The following is a 26,883-nucleotide window of genomic DNA, read 5'->3' as shown; positions in this document are numbered from 1 at the left end:
ATACAGGATGATGGGAGGTTGTTATGTACAGATGAATACTGTTGCTCAAAGAGGGAACAATACACTGTGTGTGGAGTTATTACAGTATTCCTGACACCTCCACTACAGATAACTTTTCTCTTCCCTGTACCTGGATCCTGGGTGTCGCTGTAGCATCGTCCCTCTGAGGTTCATTGTGGAGATGTTCTCCAGGCACCAGTCAGAATACACTGGGCAGTGAGGCTGGGACGTTCACTGGATTGGAACCAGCCCGAGAAATGAGGCCGAGGCGTGCCTGGCAGGCACATGCACAAGGCTCATCACAAATGCAAGCCAAGTCCCAGAGGAACAGAGGAACAGAATCACACATGGAGGGGTGGGGAGGATTAGCAGGACCACACATCAGAAAACATCCGGAGACAGAGTGTTCATTCACAGATAAAGAGCGTTTGCGATAAAGCTCAATCACTTAATGAAAAATTCTACAACTTTCTAACATGTTTTATTTATTACCATTTTAAAGTTTCTGCTTGGTGTCAATGAGTGAAAATTTGATTTTTAAAGGGAGTGAAATCAGAAAATGGCCTATGGATTAAAGCAGGTTTTGTGTAACATGCATTTAAAAAAAAATTGTCAATGGTATTTTTTCATATTATTAATTTAAAAAATAAATACACTATTAATCTTGCAAACACCTCACCTCAGCAGGCTCCTTATCCTCAGAGACAGGATTACAATTATAGGTAACACCGCTATATACAGCTGACAACACAGAATCCACCAATCACAGTAGGTGGTATCACAACTCACCTCCTCCTGTACAATGACTGATTACACCTGTATACACAGCTGATAACACATAATCCACTATTCACAATAGGAGATGTCACAGCTCACCTCCTCCCCCTCCTGTACAATGACTGATAACACCTCTATATACAGTAGATAACACAGAATCCAACATTCACAATAGGGGATGTCACAGCTCACCTCCTCCTCCTGTACAATGACTGATAACACCTCTGTCTACAGTAGATAGCACAGCATCCAACATTCACAATAGGTGATGTCACAACCCACCTCCTCCCCCTCCCTTCACAATCATCATTGCACACGCTCATTAGAGGCTTCAATACTAAAGATATGGTCGGGATCAGACTATTGTGGCTAATGTGCATGTGAATTTCCTGAAACAACAGGAACTTTAAGTCTGAAAAAAACCCCAGTGGTCAGTGTGTAAATTGCAAAGTTTTTTTTGATAATTTTTAATGCAGATTGTGACATGTAAAAATAAAATTGCTGTCAAACAATAAAAAAATAAACTTAGCACAAAAACCTGATTTAAATAATAGGTAACTTTCTGATGACAAAGTCTCTTTAAATAAGGAGACTTAAAGGGATTGTCCACTACTTTTTACTAAAAAAAAGACATTATACTCACCTACTGGTCACTCTTCACCCCTTGTACAGTCATGGCCAAAAGTTTTGAGAATGACACAAATATTATATTTTCACATGATCTGCTGCCCTCTGGTTTTTACATGTGTTTGTCAGATGTTTTTATCACATACAGAAATATAATTGCAATCATATTATGAGTAGCAAAAGGTTATATTGACAGTTAGAATGAGTTAATGCAGCAAGTCAATATTTGCAGTGTTGACCCTTCTTCTTCAGGACCTCAGCAATTCTCCCTGGCATGCTCTCAATCAACTTCTGGGTCAAATCCTAACTGATAGCAGTCCATTCTTGCAAAATCAATGCTTTTATTTTGACTGAATTTGAAGGTTTTTGTTTGTCCACCCGTCTCTTGATGATTGACCACAAGTTCTCAATGGGATTAAGATCTGGGGAGTTTCCAGGCCATGGTCCCAAAATCTCTATGTTTTGTTCCCTGAGCCATTTAGTTATCACCTTTGCTTTATGGCAAGGTGCTCCATCATGTTGAAAAAGGCATTGTTGATCGCCAAACTGCTCTTGGATGGTTGGGAGAAGTTGCTCTTGGAGGACATTCTGGTACCATTCTTTATTCATGGCTGTGTTTTTAGGCAAGACTGAGAGAGAGCCCATTCCCTTGGCTGAGAAGCCACCCCACACATGAATGGTTTCAGGATGCTTGACAGTTGGCATGAGACAAGACTGGTGGTAGCGCTCACCTGGTCTTCTCCGAATAAGCCGTTTTCCAGATGTCCCAAACAATCGAAAAGGGGATTCATCAGAGAAAATGACTTTACCCCAGTCCTCAGCAGTCCACTCCCTGTACCTCCTGCAGGATATCAGTCTGTCCATGATGTTTTTCCTGGAGAGAAGTGGCTTCTTTGCTGCCCTCCTTGAGACCAGGCCTTGCTCCAAGAGTCTCCGCCTCACAGTGCGTGCAAATGCACTCACACCTGCCTGCTGCCATTCCTGAGCAAGCTCTGCACTGCTGGTAGACCGATCCTGCAGCTGAAACACTTTTAAGAGATGGTCCTGGCGCTTGCTGGTCTTTCTTGGGCGCCCTGGAGCCCTTTTGGCAACAAGGGAACCTCTCTCCTTGAAGTTCTTGATGATGTTGACTGAGGTGCAATCTTTCTAGCTGTGATACTCTTCCCTGTTAGGCCATTTTTGTGCAGTGCAATGATGACTGCACGTGTTTCTTTAGAGATAACCATGGTTAACAGAGAGAAACAATGATGCCAAGCACCAGCCTCCTTTTAAAGTGTCCAGTGGTGTCATTCTTACTTAATCATGACAGATTGATCTCCAGCCCTGTCCTCATCAACACCCACACCTGTGTTAATGGAGCAATCACTGAAACGATGTTAGCTGGTCCTTTTAAGGCAGGGCTGCAATGATGTTGAAATGTGTTTTGGGGGATAAAGTTCATTTTCTAGGCAAATATTGACTTTGCAAGTAATTGCTGTTAAGCTGATCACTCTTTATAACATTCTGGAGTATATGCAAATTGCCATTAGAAAAAATGAAGCAGTAGACTTTGTAAAAATGAATATTTGTGTCATTCTCAAAACTTTTGGCCATGACTGTACTGTTACAGGTTTTCATTACTGGTCTCCTGATTTCCTCTTCCAAGAGGAGGGTCATCAGAGGACTGCTGCAGCCACTGATTGGCCGCAGTGGTTGTGTTCTATCTGAGTTGGAAGTGAGAGCTAGGAGACTCTTTTTTTTTTTTCTTCTGGCTCAGACAGAATATGCCCCCTGCAGGCAATGAGTGGCTTCTTACTGGGTGCAATGGCCACCTTGAGCTCCTCAGGATAGAGGATAAATGTATGATCACCTGGGGGGCTGGCTGATGAGACCACCACTGATCCCGAAAATAAGGATCCTCCACTATAAATAAAGTAGAAGTGAGCATGTGGGACCACCAGTCCTGTACAGAATGGAGCAATGGTCGCACATGCTCAGTAGAGATTCATTCACTTGGGGGACTTTGTGATCAGGAGTAATGGAGGTCCCAGCAATAGACCCAAAGCGATAGTACAAGACAGGTGTTATATGTTGTGTATAGGACAACCCCTATAAGGATTTGTCTATTAAAAAAGTTTTGACTGATTCCAATAACAATCAGCAGAATTTGGAAATAGAGAACAATTACCGGAATTTTTGATGATATATATATATATATATATATATATATATATATATATATATTACATGAATATGTGTTCAAAGGTAAAGCCAGAGACTATATAGTATTGTACCGAGTGATGATATCTCTTTTTTGACTCCTATGAGACATTTGTTTTTTAAGGCATCTCACAGATCTAAAGAGCGATCAATACTTAAAAGAATTACGCATCTGTAAAAGCTTTCATGCTTTCGCAGAGATGGCTGCACATTATATTCCTGCCACTGAGCACGTGAGGAGGCAATTTGAATGTACTAAAACGTCAGGGAATTTAATGTTATTTCTGACTTGTTCAAGAAGCAAAGTTTAAGCAAAAACTTAAAGTTTTTTTTCTACTGCAGTCATCATATTATACAGCACTGTGCACTTACAATTGCTCATTTTGCCTTTCTGCCCAGCTAATTCTTCTCTTTTCCATTAGGTCTATGACATCAGACTGACTAGCTGACTCCTTCTAAGCTCTATGTATAAACAGGCAGTCTTTTTTTCCTGCATGAGTCATCATTAGAACTACAAGTCTACATTACTGAAAAGTCTCTGGCAGCCCAGCTCCACCTCCTCTTCAACTCCTGACCCAACTGCTACTGCCCCCCCCTTGCTTTTATCTATCTTTCTTGTTTCATAAGGTAAGTGATGTAGGATTGTAGTTATAATGATGACTCATGCAGGGTAAAGAGACCTCCTGTTTTTACATAGAGCTTAGAAGCATTCAGCTAGTCAGTTTTTAATCATGTGAGGTCACAGACCTAATGGAAAAGAGAAAAATTATCTGGGTAGAAAGGCAAAATGAGCAATTGTAAGTACACAGTTTATTAAGAGGATAAAAAGTTTGATAGCAGTTTTTCTTTAACTGCATGTTCTTGTGGGTTAAAAAAATAATTTTTGAATTCATATTTCTTTACAAATTTTGCAACATTTGCCTGCTATAGCCTTTGTGTTTCATTGTCAATTGCTGGCTGCAGGAAGAGTTAACTGAGTATCTATCAGTGAGCACCTTCTGAGCGGTTACAACTTTTTTTATCTGTCTTTTCTGACCTGCTCTCAGCTGATTTATGTCCACAGACCACATGAAAGTTGAATATGTAGGAAAACAAAAAGCCTGCAAAAGCCAAAACACGCAACGATTTTAATGAAACCCAAATGCAAAAATTATTTTTAGCACAAAGTACATAAAAGTAAAAAAAAATAAAAAATTGTCCCTAAAAGCGGACAACCCCTTTTCTTTCAAGGGTATCAATGATTGGTAGGAGAGAAAATAAGCTACAAAAAAGGTCTCTCTTTCTTTGGAGGACCTGGCATGTGCCTGCATGGCATTAACAAATCACTGATTACAGAGGGAGCTGTGTAATGCTTCATTTCTACTGTGGAGGCGCTGCAGGAAAAGTGATCATTTCAACCAGGTTTTTTCCATAGATGATCGCTGAAATCCCACCAATTAAAATGGATAACAGTTTTAAAGGAATGTGACATCAGGAAATTATTGTTTTTTATGTCAATAGTATTTTTTTTTTTCATTTTTTCCATTCCGTTATCACCTATTCTTGAAAAACGCCTTAGATCAATCCGCCCATCAGCAGACAAGTCAGTGATTGAGAAGACCCATGTTTTTACAATTTGATAGATGGGATCGTAAAGTTTATATATGCAAAAGTTATGTTTGTGTTGCGTCCACGAGTGCTGATTTCAGTGACCCCGGTGCAGGAATAGGACAGTGACCTCATCACACATGGCTGACCCTGCGAAACTATGTGTGTAAAGAGCCCAAATCCCATCAAGAAATTCCAGGACTTTGCTCAGGAATATACAATATCCAGCATAATCCCATAATCCTCAATGCGAGGCAGCTATTGGGATGGGACACGGCGTCGTCTCCTATATGGCTGTCACTCTCGGGATGGATTAGTCATTGAATACGTCGTCTACATATCGCCGATACCCTCTAGGCATCGAGCACCCTATAATATAAATGCCAAAGCTTTATTTAGGGAAGAACATGGGCAAATACCTATTTTCTTAACAGGTCTGACGCACAGCCGATGGGATTAGGCGGCAGTGTTGGTTATTTGAAGGAACGGACCGAGCAATCAGGAAATTGATGTTGTTTTTTTAATCTACGGGCTGAGAAAGTGAGAGGCTTAGGAGGTCATCTCCACAGGAGGCTAAAGAGACAATGCATTGACAATAAAGACGCTTAGGAATTCTTAGTGTTTTGCAAAGCAAAAATGTATCTAGAGAGGATTTTTTATAACTTTATGCAGCTTTGTTCATTATGTCTTTTTATTATAGCAGTATTTATTAGCATCCTGGCTGCTTTCTTGTGGTATGCTATGTTGCTTTCCCCCTTAACGAAGGGTGCTGTTTAGGAGACCCACCTTACACATCAGAAAGAGCCAAATGATCGTTGGCCAACAGCTATCTCTCTCAATTCCCTCAGGAACTCAGGAACGGTCATCCGGACCTACTCCGGTTATCTCCTGGAACAGAAGATCGGTCATTGGAATTCCAATATACCGATCCTTCTTTTTCCCAAAATAATCTATCGGGGGGATAGAGATTAGAATAACATTGGCCAATCCCACCCATATCCGTGGAGTATGATGTCGAAAGGAGCGGCCAATAACTCCTAATTTTGAGTTGTCGAAAAAGAAGGGGATGTTTTTACTTTATGTCTATGCTTTGTGATATGTTTTGGTTTATGACTTTTTTTGCTGCTGGTTTACTGTTTTATTGCTGTTGTGATATACTATGGAGTTTATTCTCTCTGGGAAGAGTGATAGCCTTCGTTGTCCAAAGGACAGGTTGCTTTCAGCCTCGGAACCCTGCAATAATGTTTACAAAATGTTGGCGCGGAGATGTGAGCCATGACCAATGTAAGGCAGTGGGTATCATTCCAAAAGTGCAGTTGGGCACAGACAAGACTCTGCGACACATGTCTCATCAAATTAAATGGAACACAAGATGACCAGGAGAGAGGTGTTCTGGAGCCGTAAGGGTATGTGCACACGTTGCAGATTCGTGCGCGGAATTTTCCGCGCAGAATCTCTTATTTTTGGCAGAATCTGCAGGTAAAAAGCCGCGCGTTTTACCTGTGGATTTTCTGTGGTTTTTGTGCGGCTTTCTCCTGCATTTTTACACCAGCGGATTCCTATAATGGAAAAGGTGTAAAAACGCTGCGGAGTCCGCACAAAGAATTGACACGCTGCAGAAAATAAACGGCTGCATTTCCGCGTTGATTTTTCCGCAACATTTGCACAGCAGTTTTTTTTTCCCATAAGATATCATTGTACTGTATTCTCTTGCGGATCTGCAGCAGATCTGCAGGGCCAAATCCGCTGCGGATCCGCACAGCAATCCGCAACGTGTGGCCCCTTTCACACATCAGTTTTTTGCCGTCAGTCACAATCCGTTGGCTCGTTGGAAAAACTGATGCGACGGATTTGTTTTTTCAACGGATCAGATTAGCGGATCCATAAAAAAAAACGGATCCATCTCATCATTATTTTCAACCGTTTCTTCCGTTTTTCGATGGATCCGTTTTTTTAAACCATGAATTTTCTTCTATTAACCAAAGTTTTGTACCTTATCATTAAATAAATGAAAGACAATAAAGATTTTTAGTAAAAAAGATATTTTTATTTATTAAATAATTATAAATTAAGATAGTTTGGGGTGGAGATGCTGCCGGATCCGTTTTTTTCAGAATTCGACGGATGGGCCTAAGACAAAATTACAGAATCTGCACAACTTTGATTGTGCCTGAAGAAAAAAAGAGAAATAAGGACCAAACAAGGTGAATATCACTCGAAAAAGAGACTGTGTGACGCGCTGTTCTGTTGAGTGTCACGTCTTCCACCATGAACGGCCCTGAGCCTGCTGACACAAGTGCCATCTGGTCAGTGCCACTCCTAAAACAGCTTGTGTCAAACTTAGTGGACAGGACAGAACGTGTTGTGGATTAATTCATGTCGCTTGGGCATAATCTTATCCAAGAATTCTAGAAGCGCTTTTTATTAAGGACGCATTAAATAACCATATGTGTGTGTAAAACATGATGTGACTATTTGCAAATGCTCAACTTAGAGCCATAGGCCCCAAAATATCAGAATTCATTGTATCCTCATCAACAAACCTGACACGTCTGTAAGGTCACAATAAATATTCTAGAAAAGCAGTTTTATGGAAATGTACAGTATAATTGAAATTCCACCTAGATGTCACATTTATCAAATACATCTGCGGAAATGAATGAATATGATATTAGGAAGCTGAAGAATTTATATTTCCACTATGTTTTTCTCTAGGGCAATTTTCTCTAACTCAAGGGTCCAATTTGATGAAAGTTTTATGTAGCTCAACAGTAAAACAGCAAATGCTATGAATGTTCCTTCCCATCCCCTTCAGGCGATGTAATTGTGCCGCAGTCTGGTGTCCTGTGCTGTGCTAAAGCACATGTCGCTCCATGTAACATTGCACAAGTGATAAAGGCTTATTTACTGCATAACCTCAGCCCACAATGTAAGAAAAATACAAACCAATCTGGAAAGTGACTAATAACAGGCTACTCAATGTTAATTGAAAAACAAGCCCAGCTTCAAAGCTAATATAATACCGCCCCTATGTACAGGAATATATATAACTACTATAATACTGCCCCTATGTAAAAGAATATAACTACTATAATACTGCCCCTATGTACAAGAATATAACTACTATAATACTGCTCCTATGTACAAGAATATAACTACTATAATACTGCTCCCTATGTACAAGAATATAACTACTATAATACTGCCCCATGTACAAGAATATAACTACTATAATACTGCTCCTATGTACAGGAATATAACTATTATAATACTGCTCCAATGTACAAGAATATAACTACTATAATACTGCTCCTATGTACAAGAATATAACTACTATAATACTGCTCCTATGTACAAGAATATAACTACTAAAATACTGCTCCTATGTACAGGAATATAACTATTATAATACTGCTCCAATGTACAAGAATATAACTACTATAATACTGCCCCTATGTACAAGAATATAACTACTATAATACTGCTCCTATGTACAAGAATATAACTACTATAATACTGCCTCCTAGGTACAAGAATATAACTATTATAATACTGTTCTGGACTATGACTTAATTGTTTTTATACTATTGGAAGTGATGGAATAAAAGAAAATGGATTTTATGGACTTACAGCGCTGGACTTATTTTTTTCTAAGTTCTGAAAACTTGCCACACAACAGGATCCGTTCGCTTCAGGAGGAAGTGAGCAGACACTAAACTTTTTTGTGTACTATAATACTGCCCCTATGTACAGTAATATCACTATTATAATACTGCTCCAATGTACAAGAATATAACTACTATAATACTGCTCTATATACAAGAATATAACTACTATAATACTGCCCCCTATGTACAAGAATATAACTACTATAATACTGCTCCCTATGTACAAGAATATAACTACTATAATACTGCCCCTATGTACAAGAATATAACTACTACAATACTGCTCCTATGTACAAGAATAAAACTACTATAATACTGCCCATATGTACAAGAATATAACTACTAAAATACTGCTCCTATGTACAGGAATATAACTATTATAATACTGCTCCAATGTACAAGAATATAACTACTATAATACTGCCCCTATGTACAAGAATATAACTACTATAATACTGCTCCTATGTACAAGAATATAACTACTATAATACTGCCTCTATGTACAAGAATATAACTACTTTAATACTGCCCCCTATGTACAAGAATATAACTACTATAATACTGCTCCTATGTACAGGAATATAACATTTATAATACTGTTCTGGACTATGACTTAATTGTTTTTATACTATTGGAAGTGATGGAATAAAAGAAAATGGATTTTATGGACTTACAGCGCTGGACTTATTTTTTTCTAAGTTCTGAAAACTTGCCACACAACAGGATCCGTTCGCTTCAGGAGGAAGTGAGCAGACACTAAACTTTTTTGTGTACTATAATACTGCCCCTATGTACAAGAATATAACTACTATAATACTGCCCCCTATGTACAAGAATATAAATACTATAATATTGCCCCCTATGTACAAGAATATGACTACTATAATATTGCCCCCTATGTACAAGAATATAACTACTATAATACTGCCCCTATGTACAAGAATATAACTACTATAATACTGCCTCCTAGGTACAAGAATACAACTACTATAATACTGCCCCCTATGTACAAGAATATAACTACTATAATACTGCCTCCTAGGTACAAGAATACAACTACTATAATACTGCCCCCTATGTACAAGAATATAACTACTATAATATTGCCCCCTATGTACAAGAATACAACTACTATAATACTGCCCCTATGTACAAGAATATAACTACTATAATACTGTCCCCTATGTACAAGAATATAACTACTATAATACTGCCCCCTATGTATAAGAATATAACTACTATAATATTGCCCCCTATGTAAAAGAATATAACTACTATAATACTGCCCCTATGCACAAGAATATAACTACTATAATACTGCCTCCTAGGTACAAGAATACAACTACTATAATACTGCCCCCTATGTACAAGAATACAACTACTATAATACTGCCCCTATGTACAAGAATATAACTACTATAATACTGCCCCTATGTATAAGAATATAACTACTATAATACTGCCCCCTATGTACAAGAATATAACTACTATAATACTGCCCCTATGTACAAGAATATTACTAGTATAATACTGCCCCTATGTACAATAATATAACTACTATAATACTGCCCCTATGTACAAGAATATAACTATTATAATACTGCTCCTATGTACAAGAATACAACTACTATAATACTGCCTCCTATGTACAAGAATACAACTACTATAATACTGCCCCTATGTACAAGAATATAACTACTATAATACTGTCCCCTATGTACAAGAATATAGCTACTATAATACTCCTCCTATGTACAAGAATGTAACTACCATAATACTGCTCCTATGTACAAGAATATAACTGCTATAATACTGCCCCTATGTACAAGAATATAACTACCATAATACTGCCCCCTATGTACAAGAAAATAACTACTATAATACTGCCCCTATGTACAAGAATATAGCTACTATAATACTGCCTCCTATGTACTGTACAAGAATTCAACTACTATAATACTGCCCCTATGTACAAGAATATAACTACTATAATACTGCCTCTATGTACAAGTATATAATTACTATAATACTGCTCCTATGTACAAGAATATAACTACTATAATACTGCTCCCTATGCACAAGAATATAACTACTATAATACTGCTCCCTATGCACAAGAATATAACTCCTATAATACTGCCCCTATGTACAAGAATATAACTACTATAATACTGCTCCCTATGTACAAGAATATAACTATTATAATACTGCTCCTATGTACAAGAATACAACTACTATAATACTGCCTCCTATGTACAAGAATACAACTACTATAATACTGCCCCTATGTACAAGAATATAACTACTATAATACTGTCCCCTATGTACAAGAATATAGCTACTATAATACTCCTCCTATGTACAAGAATGTAACTACCATAATACTGCTCCTATGTACAAGAATATAACTGCTATAATACTGCCCCTATGTACAAGAATATAACTACCATAATACTGCCCCCTATGTACAAGAAAATAACTACTATAATACTGCCCCTATGTACAAGAATATAGCTACTATAATACTGCCTCCTATGTACTGTACAAGAATTCAACTACTATAATACTGCCCCTATGTACAAGAATATAACTACTATAATAGTGCTCCTATGTACAAGAATATAACTCCTATAATACTGCCCCTATGTACAAGAATATAACTACGATAATACTGCCCCTATGTACAAAAGTGTAACTGCTATAATACTGATCATATGTTTAAGAATATAAGAAAGAGAATTTCTGACCATGTGACAGACGACTTGGGGACTCTTTGAACACGAGCTTCAGCCACTGACTCTTATTAACGAAGACAAAATGAATTTCTGTTTTTTGGTCGTCTATAATTGCTTTTATCAAATGACAGAGAGAGTCGTGATGCTCTGGCAGACAGACATGTTCTGCTGACCTCATGGAGCCGCACAGTAACTGGATGTGACGTTATTATAATAGTAATTAACTTAATAAATGTCATGTCCTAATTTCCATCAATCCGGGTTTGATTAAATTGTTCCAGTATGGACATCACACGGCAGTGAGCTTTTGCCTCTCCCCCACCCAAAAAGTACTAAGCCTACTCATTAGTGAGGTGGGGCAATAAAAAAAACACGGTCATCAGGTGGTAGAGTTTTTCTCCTGTCGAAGACTCTGGATTGCACTGACCTTGAAATTGGTCATCTCCAATAAGTGGCACTGGAGAGTCTCCCTTCCGAAGAAGACATAATATGATGTTAGTAAAGCAATAATCCCACTCAAATGTGTTTGCATATCCCCAGTCCACGTGACATGTGCCAGAGCCATCGCTGAGACTTCCCGCTGAGGGAGAGGCAGAAAGAGCAGCTTATGAAAAACAACAATCCATTTATGTGGCGCCCCTGAGGCTCAGTCGCCACAGAGGTACTGCACCTCCTTCTGAGGTGTGGTGCCCCACCATCCAGGTAAGTTGGAGGATCATGACCACGCTCCAACACTCGCACCCCACACAACAGAGTAGTTCAGCAAAACCACATTGCGGCTCCTTGCTTAGAGAGTAGCAGAGCACCTTTGGTGGCTCCCTGCTTGGAACACTAAACGTGCTGGGAGGTGGGTGGAGTTAGAATACAAAAGAGTGGGAAAGTTTAGAATTTCAGTCAGTTCGGGGTCAATCAGTAGGAGAGTCACTCAGAGAGGAGTGAGGAAAGAAGATCCCTGGGAGAGGGATGGAGGAAGGAGGTGCTGCAGCAGACCTGAGTGACCCGGGTCTGCTGGCACGGGAAAGGAAAGAAGGAGAAAGACATTGAACTGAAACCTGATCTTCCATAAGAAGGAAAGAATAGTACGGAACGTAGGAGTAAAAGGGAACAGAGAGGACGTGGGTTAGAGGAAGAACTCTGCCTAGAAGTTCTATGCGCAAGGCCGGTCCCGGTCCCCGAGGTTGTATGGACACTAATGGTTCTGCAGCAGACACCGGTGGAGTAGTGGGCTTTAAATGCACTACTCCCATCTAAGGCTTGGGCGCACAACAGCAACTCGGATAGTGAGCCGGGACTCAGGAGTAAGGAGTCCCCGAAGCAGGCTACAGCTGTCTGCCGTACAAGTAGAGTTCTTGGGAACATCAGTCAGGAGGCACTCCAGTGTAACTCAGTACTGGGAGTACTTCACACTTAAAGGCGCTATAGAGGAGAAGTTCAGAAAGGCACATGTTGGCGGAGTGTTGGAAGGGAGCATTCCATCTTGCCTGGAGGTTGACTGAGTTCCTGACCCGGAGGACACAGCACAGAGGCGGGCACCTGTGTGTACTACAGACTGCGAGTAAAGCTTTGGAACTACAAGCCTGGTGTCCTCCATTCATTCTTGCGCCAACGCACCTGGTACCGCTACATCTGGGTACCAGCTTCTACACCGCTTGTGCCTCTCCTCTAATTCCACATCTACACTGCCCTGGGACTACAGCTCCACCTGTAGGGAGCTTCACCATCTTGGCTGCAGCACACCACCAGTCCCAGAGGATCTGCATGCAGTGTCGGCCTAACAACTCACTTGCCGAACACCACAGGTGGCGTCACGAACTATTCATTTAACTACAATCCACCACCATTCCAATTCCCCCATTACTTGGGCGCCCAGGGCCACGGTCCGGGTCACCGCTGCTGTGACACATCCCGCTGATACTGGCCCGGTACCGAGTACCCCACGGTCCTGGAAGGGCGACCCATTTACATTTGTATTTCTAATATTCAGGTGAATATGGGGGAAAAGAGGGTTAAAGATATAAAATGTGAGGATAGAACTACTAAAAAGGAATGTCTGAGCTACCCCTTTAGATTAAATCTTAATACACTAAAGTATATGAACAAAAGTATGTGACCCCCTCCACATTACATCTGCCAGATCTTTTCTGACCTCCCATTCTGTATCCATAGACATTAATATGGAGTCTTCCCCTCAACAGATATAACGGCTCCCGCTCTTCTGGAAAGACTTTCTTCAAGATTTTGAAGATGTCTGTGGCAACTTCTGATTCTTCATCCAGAAGAGCGTTTGTGAGGTCAGACCCTGATGTTGGGGGGAGGTTAGAATCACAATCTCCATTACTGGCATTGGATGGGGCTGAGGTCCGGACTCTGTGTGGTCGCTCATGTTCTCCCGCCTTCCATGTCTGTATGGACCTTGTGCACTGGGTGCAATCATGGGGAACAGAAAAGGGCCTTCCCCAAACTGTTCCCACAAAGCTGAAGCTACAATTGTCCACAATGTCTTGTATGAAGAATTAAGATTTCTCTTCGCTGAAACTAAGGGTCCGATGCCGCCCCCTGATAACAGCCCATATTATCCTCCTCCACCATCTGTACAGGGGCACAATGCAGTCAGCGGGTAACGTTCTACTTCACCAAACCTAGACTCCTCCATTAGACGCCATATAGAGAAGTGTGGCGGGGTGTTACACACGGGAGGTTATGGGGTAGGTATTTTACACTGGGGGAAATGGGGCTGGATGTTCTACACCGGGGTCGAGGGGCCAGATGTTATACACGGGGGGGGGGGTAATGGTGCCGAATGTTATACACGGGGGGTAATGGGGCCAGATATTTTACACTGGAGGAAATGGGGCTGGATGTTCTACACCGGGGTAGAGGGGTTTGATGTTATACCTTGGCGCTAATGGGGACAGATGTTATACACCAGGGGTAAGGGGATTGAATGAGATCAGAATTCAGTGATTAAAATCTGGGGCCCAATTCTTTTACCCATTGTGCATTTTTTTCCCTCAGTAACTGTACTACGAGCAGCAGCACGTTGATTGCCACTGCCACTATGCACTGCCACTATGCACACCATTCTTGATGAAGGCACAACTGGCGTAAGATGCGTCTCATTCAGTAATCGGTGCATGCTTCTTAATGAATTAGGTGCATCTCACAACTACCGTGCGCCTCCTCCATAAATGTCAGGGACTTTGTACATTCTGGTGTAATCTATGTCACCAGCATAAAATTCCCATCCACTTTGGCAGTCAGACATAAAGGGCTGCCCCCCTCTGCTGCTGAGGACCGTGTTTGAAGGACATGGCATGTCCTTGGGTTTAACCAGGTAGCCCATTGATTTCAGCAAGATCCGTGTATTGCTTCACTCCTCCTGTGGTGGCGCTACTGGGAAATTGAACACTTGCTGCTAAGTTCCCCCAGAGATCACAGTTGTTCACCACAGATCAAGCTGAATAGTCAGTGATCAGTCCATTACCAGAGGGATTAATAATAGTGATGAGCGAACATGCTCGGATTAGGTGTTATCTGAGCAGGCTCATGTGCTGAGTGTCTGCGGCGTGCTCGAAAAATATGCTTGAGTCTCCGCGGCTGTATGTCTCATGGCTGTTCGACTGGTGCAACGAATGCAAGGATTTCCTGAATCCTGAATCCATTGGCATGTGTTGCACCTGTCGAACAACCGCGGGGACTCCAACATACTTTTTTGAGCATGCCGCAGACACTCAGCACATGAGCATGCTCAGATAACACCTAATCCGAGCATGCTCGCTCATCACTAAATGATAAGACAATTTTTGGAGAATTTTCCCTGTAAGCTCTGAGCACCTGACATCATCTGAGCACATCCATCCTCCCGACAGCGGCGATGGCCGTTCCAGGCTCACACTTTGCATATCACATTTTCATCTCTGCCTGTGACAGCCCTGCGTGTTCGCTGCTATCTCACTTACAAGGTGAAGCAAAAAGCCGCTGACACAGGGACAGGAGTTAGGTGACACCTCATGCTGCTTATGTCACCAAACCATAAAGTATCTGGAGAGGATTTAACCCCTGCCGCTGAATAACCAACAATGTTCTAATAAATCTCGTGCCTTCAAGTCCTCAGCATTTAGAAGATCCCTGCATCTTGTCTGTAAGTGGAAACATTCTCATAAGAAACTCTCCGGCCAGCATTTATATTTGCCAGTTTTCAGTCTTGGTGCAGAAAGAACAAGTTTGCAATCAGAGATCTTGAAAATGACCCAAAAATTAAAATCATTCTAATTGCTCATTTTACCTTTCTACCAGCTAATTCTTCTCTTTTCCATTAGGTCTATGACATCACGGGATTGACAACTGATGAACTGATTCCTTCTAAGCTCTATGTAGAAACAGGAGGTCAATTTTCCCTGTATGACTCATGAGTCACTGCAAATATCCCTGGCAGGAGGGACAAGAGAGTAGGTGAGTCACAAGATGATGGGAATGATAAAAGCAGGGACAAGAGACTTCCTGTTTTTACATAAAGCAGAGAAAAGAGAAGAATTAGCTGGGTAGAAAGGCAAAATGAGCAATTGTAAGCACACAGTGCTGTATAATATGATGGCTGCAATATATTAAGAGGATAAGCACTTTGATGGGAGGAGGAGGAGCAGGAAGAGGTGGAGAAAGAGGAGCACAAAGAGGAGGAAGAGGAGGAGGAAGAGGAGGAGTGCTTAATTAAAATATTTATATGACCTGTGCCCTGCATTTTTCACTAGTTTCCCAACTGTAGGCTCTATCTTTATCAGCTGTCTCTGAGCTACTGATGTTTCCCATACACAGCACACAGACATGAGGGATTCCTGCTCTCCTGTCTCTATATAACACATGTTCAGAAGTACCAGCAGCATCGAGGACATTATACAGCAGTACTGAGCAATGTAGCTGTGAATCCTGCTCTAGGGCAAGACAAAAGGAGAAATAAGAAATATGCAGATTTCTCCGATAACATATATTGTAAACTTTGTCATATTCACTTGTACAATAATTTCTAGACTTTTCCAAAGTTTGTTGAAACTTTACCACATACATGGCCGTTGAACCAGGGTCATGCAAATAGATTCACTCAACTCTATCTGGTTCAGAATCAGTTTTTGAGGATCGGGGCTGTGTTTAATCAGATCTCATGTGAAGCCTGTATTTTGGGGGTATAAGTTTAGTCCAAGTTTACGGTCAAATCAACTAGATTATTAGGAAGGCCTCTCATATGAGGAGAGGTTGGAAATGTTGGCCTTATTTAGCTTAGGAAAAAGACGCCTCAGAGGGGATCTCATTCACATATATAAATATAAGTGTGGCCAGTACGAAACACCGGCACATGACTTATTACTTCCAAGGACCATATTAAGGACCAGGGGGCACTCATTACAGGTGGAAGAAAGGCGATTCTGGCAGCTAAACAGGAAGGGGTTCTTTACAGTTAGAGTGGTCAGACTGTGGAATGCCGACCACAAGAGGTAGTAATGGCCGACACTATAACAGCTGTTATGCAAGGCCTGGAGGATTTCCTTGATGCACATAACATTGTGGGTTATACTTAAATTAGTGCCGAAATGTACAATTGGAGGAGGAAGGTTGAACTTGATTGACAGGAGTATTTTTTCAACCTATGTAACTATGCATCCTGTTCCTTCCACACAACTATAATTTCTAAGAATTGTACCCACTGGGAACAGTAAGCTTGTTGTGTCGATCCTTGGAGACAAATTGCCAGTAAAGCTTGTTCTTACAAGAACAGACTGCTGCCATGTCTTTCAGCCTCTCCTGAGGCTGTAGCCCGGTCATTCTTTAGGCCAAGGATCTAGTCTGTGGTCTGTATTAACTAAAAGGGGATGGTCTAGATCTTTGTAACTTTAGGGGGTTTAGTCTGGGGTCATTGAGGACTGTAGTACTTTAGGGATCTGATCAGTAGTCTCTATTATTTACCTAGGTCTGGTCTGGGGTTTGTTTTGCACTATTGGTTCTAGGCTGATGTCTGTTTAGTTTAGCAAGTCTGGCCTGGGGTCTGTAACCCCTCTAGGGCCTTGGCTTTGGTTCTGATGTTCTTTTGGAGGTGTAGTGTGAGTTTTGTTGCTTTTAGAGGGTCTCATCTGGTGTCAGTAGAACATTAGGGAGTCTGATCCAGGAATTATTAACACTTTAACACTTTCTGTAGTCAGACAAGAGTCTTTTCATCCATTTTTCCTTGGAACATTCTTCCAGTTCTGTGAGATTCCTGGGTCGTCTTCCATCTTCTGCTGTTTTGAGGGCTAGCCACAGATTTTCAATGAGGCTCAGATCAGGGGAATGTGAGGGCCACTGTAAAACCTTCACTTTGCACCTTTTGAGGTCATCTATTGTGGATTTTGATGTGTATTTCGGATCATTATCCATTTGTAGAAGCCATCCTCTTTTCATCTTCAGCTTTTTTACAGATGGTGTTAGGTTGCATCAGGAAATGTTGAAATTTCAATGAATCCATTCTTCCCTTTACCTGTGAAATATTCCCTGCGCCATTGGCTGCAACACAACCCCAAAGCATGATTGATCCACTCCCATGCTTATTGGCTGTCAAGATGTTCTTTTCCTGAAATTCTGTGCCCTTCTTTTCTCCACACATTCTTTTGTACACTTCTGACTCTGAATTTTATGATGAGGACGCAGGAGAGGATTTCTTCTGATGACTCAATAAAGGCCATATTTGTGCAGGTGTCTCTGAACAGAAGAACAATGTACCACAACTCCAGAGTCTGCTAAATCTTTCTGAAAGTCTTTTGCAGTCAAGCGTGGGTTCTGATTTGCCTCTCTAGCAATCCAGAAGCAGCTCTCACTGAAATTTTGCTTGGTCTTCCAGACCTTATCTTGACTTCCACTGTTCCTGGTAATTGCCATTTCTTAATTACATTTCAAACTGATGAAAGGGCAACTTGAAAACGCTTTGATATTTATCTTATAGCCTTCTCATGCTTTGTAGGCCTCCAGCATTTTCATTTTCAGAGTGCTAGGCAGCTGCTTCGAAGAACCAATGGCTGTGGGTCGCCCCATCCCAGGGCTGTGGGGTACTCGATATCGGGCCGGTGTCAGGGGAATGTGTCACAGCAGCGGTGACCCGGTCCATGGCCCTGGGCGCCCAAATGATGGCGGGGATGTGATGTAGTTTAAGTGGAATGGAATAGTTTGTGATGCCACCTTTGATGTTTGGCAAGCAAGATGTTAAGCCAACGCTGCGTGCAGATCCTCTGGGGCTGATGGTGTGTTGCAGCATAGATGGTGTAGCTCCCTACAGGTGAAGCTGTAGCCCCAGGGCAGTGTATAAGCGCAGGTGATGTGAAGAATGTTGGTACCCAGATGTAGCAGTGCTGACGGTGTTGGCGCACAAAGGAATGGAAGACACCAGGGCTTGCAGTTCCAAAGCTTTACTCACAGTTCATGGTACACACTGGTGCCCGCCTCCGTGCCGTATCCTCCGGGGTAGAGACTCAATCAACCTCCCGGGCAAGTCAGGATTCTCCTCTCCAACACTCCACCAACATGTACCTTTCCTGAATGACTCCTCTATTGCGCCTTTTAGTGTGAAGAGCTCCAGTACCGTGGTACTCTGAAGTTCCTCCTGTCAGATGTTCCTAACAACTCTACTTGTATGACAGACAGCTGTAGCCTCTCTCGGGGACTCCTTTCTCCAGAGTCCTGGCTCTCTATGCAGTTGCTGTTGTGCCCCAAGTCTTGGATGGGAGTAGTGCATTTACAGCCAACTACTCCACCTGTTATGAATGAGTCACCGGAGGAGGAAAAAACAAAAATACAAGCTAAGTCCAGAAAACTGGAGAGGTTGGTAGCAAGCGGATTGCAGACCCCTGATCCTATTCACAACAACTAACAGTAGCCGTGGAGCGTTCCTACGGTGGTCCTAGACGCCTCGTTCACAGCCGGAGAACTAAATAAACCTAAAGAAAGAAAGGGGAAATCTAAACTGCCCCAGAGCAGATCCCAAAGCAATAGACAGCCCCCAACATGTATTGACGGTGAAAACAGATGAAAACACAAACACAGACAGAAAGACAGGCTGAGCAAACGATGGGGCCCTCACTAACTAGAAAGGACAGGAAAGAAAAGCAACTGTCTGCAATCACGCAAAAACCCTGCCAAAAATAATGTCCAACACGTCTGATAGAATCACTGTATCAGCACTCAGGTATATTCTGAAAACAGAGCAAAGAGATCAACTGATCAGAGACAAAAATGGAGTTCAGCCAGTCCCAACCAGGGCTGGCTGAACACAAACACTAAGTAAACCAGACAAAATCTCATGGAAAAATAGCAGAGCAAAAACTTAGCTTTAGTAGACAGGACTAAACTGGAGGCCAGAGCTCAGAGTAGAGAGGATTACCAGCAACCCAGCAGGGCGTCGGCGGCCTTATATCCACTCAGAGATGCCGGATGTCCAATCACACTCCACCTGTTCAGATGACAGGTTTTTCCCATCCAAATCAATTTCACTACCTCCTTTCACCAGCAGAGGGAGTTCATCGGACATCAAAGGTGAAGGAGAAAATGAGCTCATAACAGTACCTCCCCCTTGAGGAGGGGTCACCGAACCCTCATCCACGCCACCAGGGCGATCAGGATGGGCCCGATGAAAAGCACGAACCAATCTTTCGGCATGAATATTGGATGCAGAGACCCAAGAATTATCCTGCTGGCCATAACCCTTCCACTTAACCAAATACTGGAGTCTCCGTCTAGCCAGACGAGAATCCAGTATCTTCTCAACCTCATATTCCACATTACCTTCAACCAATACAGGGTCAGGAGGTGCCACCACAGGAACTACTGGCTCAACAAACCTCTTTAACAGAGACTTATGAAACACGTTATGGATCTTGAATGTAACAGGAAGAGCCAATCGAAAAGAGACCGGATTAAGAATCTCCAAAATCTTGTAAGGTCCAATAAATCTAGGTTTAAACTTTGGAGAAGCCACCTTCATAGAGATATTCTTTGATGACAACCAAACCATATCACCCACCTTAAACCGGGGACCAATGGTCCTATGCCGGTTGGAAAACCACTGGGCCTTTTCCTGGGAGAGAGACAACTTATCCACCACTTGGTCCCAGATCTGGTGCATTCTCTCCACCACAGTGTCAACACCAGGGCAGGCAGAAGACTCCACCTGCCCTGAAGAGAATCGAGGATGAAACCCAAAGTTACAAAAAAAAGGTGACATCAAAGTGGCAGAACTAGCTCTATTATTTAAAGCAAATTCGGCCAAGGGCAAAAATGAAACCCAGTCATCCTGATCAGCAGAAATAAAACATCTCAAATAAGACTCCAAAGTCTGGTTTATTCTTTCCGACTGCCCATTGGTCTGAGGGTGAAACGCAGAGGAGAAGGACAACTGAATTCCCAGCTTGGAACAAAAAGTCCTCCAAAATCTAGAAACAAACTGAACTCCTCTGTCAGACACAATGTTCTCAGGAATCCCATGCAAGCGAACCACCTGTTGCAAAAACAAGGGCACCAACTCTGAGGAAGATGGCAACTTAGGGAGTGGTACAAGATGGACCATCTTAGAGAATCTATCACAAATCACCCAGATAACAGTCATTCTCTGAGAGACAGGCATATCAGAAATAAAATCCATTGAAATATGGGTCCATGGCCTCCTGGGCACCGGCAAAGGCATCAACAACCCACTAGAGCGAGAACAAGGTTTAGATAGGGAGCAAGTCCCACAGGACTGCACAAAATTCCTGACATCACGAGACAAGGCGGGCCACCAAAAAGACCGACTCACCAAATCTCTAGTACCAAAAATACCTGGTTGACCAGCCAATGCGGAGCAATGAACTTCAGACATTACTCTCTTCCTCCACTGGTCAGGAACATACAATTTTCCAGTGGGACAACGCTCAGGTTTGTCCTCCTGAAACTCTTCCAGAGCACGTCTCAAATCGGGCGAGATGGCAGAAAGAACTACCCCCTCACCTAAGATGGTAGCAGGCTTGGTCACAATAGGAGAATCAGCAAAGAAACTCCTAGAGAGGGCGTCTGCCTTAACATTCTTAGTGCCCGGAAGAAAAGAGACCACAAAATCAAAACGTGTGAAAAACAAGGCCCACCTAGCCTGTCTAGGATTCAAGCGTTTGGCCGACTCAAGGTAAATCAAATTCTTGTGGTCAGTAAGGACCACGACTTGATGTTTAGCTCCCTCCAACCAATGTCTCCACTCCTCAAATGCCCATTTCATTGCTAACAGTTCCTGATTCCCCACATCATAGTTGCGTTCGGATGGGGAGAACTTTCGGGAAAAGAAAGCACAGGGATTCATTTTAGATGTTACCGGATCTTTTTGGGACAAAACAGCTCCTGCATCAATCTCAGAAGCGTCCACCTCTACCTGAAACGGGAGTGAGACATCAGGTTGCCGCAAAACCGGAGCGAAGAGAACCTCCGCTTCAGCTTCTGAAAGGAAGAAACAGCCTCTGGAGACCAATTCAGCACATCAGCACCCTTCTTAGTCAAATCAGTCAATGGTTTGGCAATACCAGAAAAATTAGCTATAAATTTACGATAAAAATTAGCAAACCCAAAAACTTCTGGAGGGCCTTCAAAGAAGTGGGCTGAACCCAATCATAAATGGCCTGTACCTTGGCCGGGTCCATTTCAATAGTTGACGGAGACAAAATAAATCCCAAAAATGAAATCCTCTGTACACCAAAAAGGCATTTCGACCCCTTAACATACAGGGAATTCTCCCTCAAAATCCGGAACACAGTCCGAACATGTTCCACATGAGAGTCCCAATCCTTGGAAAAGATCAAAATATCATCCAGATAGAAGATCAAAAATTTATCCACAAAGTCCCGGAAAATATCATTCATGAAGCACTGGAAGACAGAAGGGGCATTAGTGAGCCCAAAAGGCATCACCAGGTACTCAAAATGTCCCTCCGGAGTATTAAACGCCGTCTTCCATTCATCCCCATGCTTAATGCGAATAAGATTATACGCCCCCCTGAGGTCAAGCTTGGTAAACCAGCAAGCACCTTTAACTCTGGAGAATAGATCAGAAATCAGGGGTAACGGATACTGATATTTATCAGTAATTTTGTTGAGGGAACGATAGTCAATACAAGGCCTTAATGAACCATCTTTCTTGGCCACGAAAAAAAAACCCAGCACCCAAGGGTGAAGAGGATGGTCTAATATGACCCTTCTTCAACGACTCCTTAATATAAGATCGCATAGCCTTGTGCTCGGGTACAGATAAATTGAAAAGTCGACCCCTGGGAAATTTACACCCAGGGCTCAACTCAATTGCACAGTCTTAACTCCTATGAGGAGGCAAAGACGCAGACTCATTCTCACTAAATACATCATAAAAATCAGCCAAATAGTCAGGAACATCATGCGACTGGGGAGAGGTGGAGAAAACAGGAGTGTCACCAAGAGCACACCGACAACCCCAACTCACCACAGACACAGATTTCCAATCCAAAACTGGATTATGGATTTGCAACCAGGGAAATCCCAGAACAATGGTATCATGCAAATTATGCAATACCAATAATCTGCAATTTTCTTGATGGTCTGGGGCGACCTGCATTATCACCTGGGTCCAAAACTGAGGTTTATTCTTCGCCAAAGGAGTAGCATCAATACCCCTCAAAGGGATAGGCGTCCACAGAGGTGTCATAGGAAACCCACAACGCTTAGCAAAAAAGTCCATCAGGTTCAGAGCCGCTCCCGAATCCACAAAAGCCTTAGTGTAAAATGTGGACAGGGAGCAGATCAGAGTAATTGCCAGAAGAAACTTAGGTTGAACACCACCCACAGCAAATGTGTGTGCAAAACGTTTCTCTCATTTAGGGCAGACAGAAATCATATGAGAGGCATCTCCACAGAAAAAACACAGCTTATTACGCCTTCTGAACTCCTGACGTTGCGCCCTAGACAAAACTCTATCACATTGCATAGGTTCAGACATTTGTTCAACAGGTGGCAACATTTCTCGTGTACTTTTATGTTCACGTAAATGCAGATCAACCTGAATGGCTAATGACATAGAATCGTCAAGACCAGAGGGAACAGGAAATCCCACCATAGTATCTTTTACGGTTTCTGACAAACCCTTCCGAAAGAGAGCTGCCAAGGCACCATCATTCCAGGTAGTAAGGACAGCCCACTTTCGGAATTTTTGACAGTATAACTCTGCAGAATCCTGACCCTGGCTCAAAGCCAACAGGGCTTTCTCAGCTTGATCAATAGCATTAGGTTCATCATACAACAACCCCAAGGCTTGAAAAAATGCATCCACATTAGGTAGAATAGGATCATCAGGTGTCAAAGAAAACGCCCAATTCTGGGGATCGCTGCTCAGCAAAGAGATACCAATTTTAACCTGCTGCGCAGAGCTCCCCGATGAGCTAGGCTTCAAGGCAAGAAATAATTTACAATTATTCTTAAAATTCAAAAATTTAGACCGATCCCCAAAAAACACATCAGGAGTAGGAATCTTTGGTTCAGCAGCATGTGAATGAGCAAGATAGGCGGAAATTCCCCGCACTTCAGCAGCCAGCTGCTCCACACGATCAGTCAATTGCTTAATCTCCATTAAGAAAATTCCTCCTACGACCCCAGAGAAAAAGAGGAAAAAATATACATAAAAAAAAAAAATTCTGACACTTTTTTTTTTCTTAACAATTCTTTCCTGCTATTGAGTACCCTAGAATCTGCGGTATGGCTGGTGATTCTGTTATGAATGAGTCACCAGAAGAGGAAAAAACAAAAATACAAGCTAAGTCCAGAAAACCGGAGAGGTTGGTAGCTAGCGGATTGCAGACCCCTGATCCTATTCACAACAACTAACAGTAGCCGTGGAGCATTCCTATAGTGGTCCTAGACGCCTCGTTCACAGCCGGAGAACTAAATAAACCTAAAGAAAGAAAGGGGAAATCTAAACTGCCCCAGAGCAGACCCCAAAGCAATAGACAGCCCTCAACATGTATTGATGGTGAAAACAGATGAAAACACAAACACAGACAGAAAGACAGGCTGAGCAAACGATGGGGCCCTCACTAACTAGAAAGGACAGGAAAGAAAAGCAACTGTCTGCAATCACACAAAAACCCTGCCAAAAATAATGTCCAACACGTCTGATAGAATCACTATATCAGCACTCAGGTATATTCTGAAAACAGAGCAAAGAGATCAACTGATCAGAGACAAAAATGGAGTTCAGCCAGTCCCAACCAGGGCTGGCTGAACACAAACACTAAGTAAACCAGACAAAATCTCATGGAAAAATAGCAGAGCAAAAACTTAGCTTTAGTAGACAGGACTAAACTGGTGGCCAGAGCTCAGAGTAGAGAGGATCACCAGCAACCCAGCAGGGTGTCGGCGGCCTTATATCCACTCAGAGATTCCGGATGTCCAATCACACTCCACATGTTCAGATGACAGGTTTTTCCCATCCAAATCAATTTCACTACCTCCTTTCACCAGCAGAGGGAGTTCATCGGACATCAAAGGTGAAGGAGAAAATGAGCTCATAACATCCACTGGTGTCTGCTGCAGAACCATAAGTGTCCATACAACCTCGGGGACCGGGCCCCGGCCTTGCGCTGAGAACCTATAGGCAGGGTTCCTCTTCCATCCCACAACTCCTCTCTGTTCTCCTACTCCTTCGTTCCGCGCTGTTCCTTCTCTCTCTTATGGAAGCTTAGGTTGCAGTTCTACGTCTTTCTCCTTCTGTTCCTTTCCCGTGCCAGCTGGCTCAGATCACTGAGGCAGCTGCAGCACTCCTTCTTCTCTCTCGTACCCTTCCTCAGTCTACCCTGACTGACTGTCCTTCCTCTCACCTGACCTCCTGTCAGACTGACCTGTAATTCTATACTTTCCCACTCTTTTACATCTCAACTCCACCCACCTCCCAGCACTTCTCGTGTTACGAAGCAAGGAACCACGAAAGGTGCTCTGCTACCCTCTAAGCATGAAGCCGCAATGTGGTCAGTGCTGAACTATCCTGTGTGTGGGATGCAGGTGTTGGAGTGTGGAAAGGAGTTCCCAACTTATCTAGTTGGTGGGGCACTACATCTTAGGAGAAGGTGCAGTACCTCTGTGGCGACTGAGCCTCAGGGCGCCACAGCTGCAGTTTTTTGGCATAAGGTTAGAGGAGGCTGGGTTTTTTATAAAGCTGGGAAATTTGCATCACCTGGCCTTTCATAATGATGATAGTGAACAAGCCATAACCCTAACCAACTAATTAAGGTCTGAAACCTTGGTCAAAGTTATCTAAGCACACAAATCTCCAAGGGTGCCCAGACTTTTGCTTGAGCCCATTTTCCTTTTTGTAAATTTTAAAAAACAACTAACTATATACATTTTTTTTTGCCTAAAACACAAAAGAAATGTGTCATCTTTAACTTTCGTCCATTTAGAGATCATTTCAGCTTCAACTTCCTTAGCTGTTCACAATAACAGTAATTTTAACAAGGGGTGCTCAAATTTTTACATACCACTGTTCCTAGTATTTTTTACCAAGTGGGTGTACTTTCTTTAGAAGACGCCCACACAGAAGAGTTGCGCACCACGCCCTCTTGGATAAAAATTATCAATGTACATACAATGAAGAAAGGGCCGAATCTCAAGAACGGAGAGGCGCAGAAACAAAAGGAAAAACACACCAGATTCAGGAGAACGGCAGCATGTACACCAGGTAAAAAAAAATATCTTTTCATGTGACAAGTCCATAGCAAACAATCTGTCTTGTATTCGTCAGCAACTTTCTTTACACCAAACCCTTCCTCGTCTTACTGTCTTATGTTAGTTACAATGGAGGAATGGCTCCTGTAATTAAGTTTTAGTTTACTACAAGCCATCTGCCACCACCGATCCCGGGCAGTTCATATTTTTAGGAAGCCGTTCTAGATGGATGAGCTTTTAACGCTTAAGTCTCTGCAACCGCTACAATTCTACAGTCGCTGCTTACAACCAGCCACCATGAAAAATCCACTGAGCCATATATTTACATGAAAGCCTACTTTGGCCCTCAGACCATCCTTATGGAGTTGGTTCTAACCATTTGTACAGACCCATGCACATTTGTGGCCTGCTGGAGGTCATTTTTCAGGGCTCTGGCAGTGCTCCTCCTGTTCCTCCTTGCACAAAGGCGGAGGTAGCGGTCCCGCTGCTGGGTTGTTGCCCTCCTACGGCCCCCTCCACATCTCCTGGTGTACTGGCCTGTCTCCTGGTAGCGCCTCCAGCCTCTGGACACTATGC

General features: G+C 42.5%; 1 protein-coding gene and 1 long non-coding RNA gene across 4 annotated transcripts in view; one reads left to right on the top strand and one right to left on the bottom strand.

Annotated features, from left to right (window-relative positions):
* MAPK4 (mitogen-activated protein kinase 4) overlaps nucleotides 1-26,883 on the bottom strand; it is a 109,963-nt gene that overhangs the window by 56,288 nt on the left and 26,792 nt on the right. The window contains exon 1 of one of the 3 annotated variants that reach the window (XM_073584785.1): nucleotides 131-244. The exons of the other annotated variants lie outside the window; for them this stretch is intronic. The gene's annotated coding sequence lies outside the window, so the exon portion shown is untranslated. Of the gene's footprint in view, nucleotides 1-130; nucleotides 245-26,883 lie in introns of those variants that run through there. 3 annotated transcript variants of the gene reach the window in all.
* LOC141097560 (uncharacterized) overlaps nucleotides 26,170-26,883 on the top strand; it is a 65,250-nt gene continuing 64,536 nt past the window's right edge. Inside the window, exon 1 of the long non-coding RNA XR_012233997.1 lies at nucleotides 26,170-26,320. This is a non-coding gene — a long non-coding RNA (uncharacterized lncRNA). The remainder of the gene's footprint in view (nucleotides 26,321-26,883) is intronic.

This window comes from Dendrobates tinctorius, unplaced genomic scaffold (assembly GCF_039654945.1).
Source record: "Dendrobates tinctorius isolate UK_male_01 unplaced genomic scaffold, ASM3965494v1 ptg000085l, whole genome shotgun sequence".
Classification (NCBI taxonomy): domain Eukaryota; kingdom Metazoa; phylum Chordata; class Amphibia; order Anura; family Dendrobatidae; genus Dendrobates; species Dendrobates tinctorius.
Note: the sequence above shows the minus strand (reverse complement) of the source record. Positions and strands in the feature narration are given on the sequence as shown.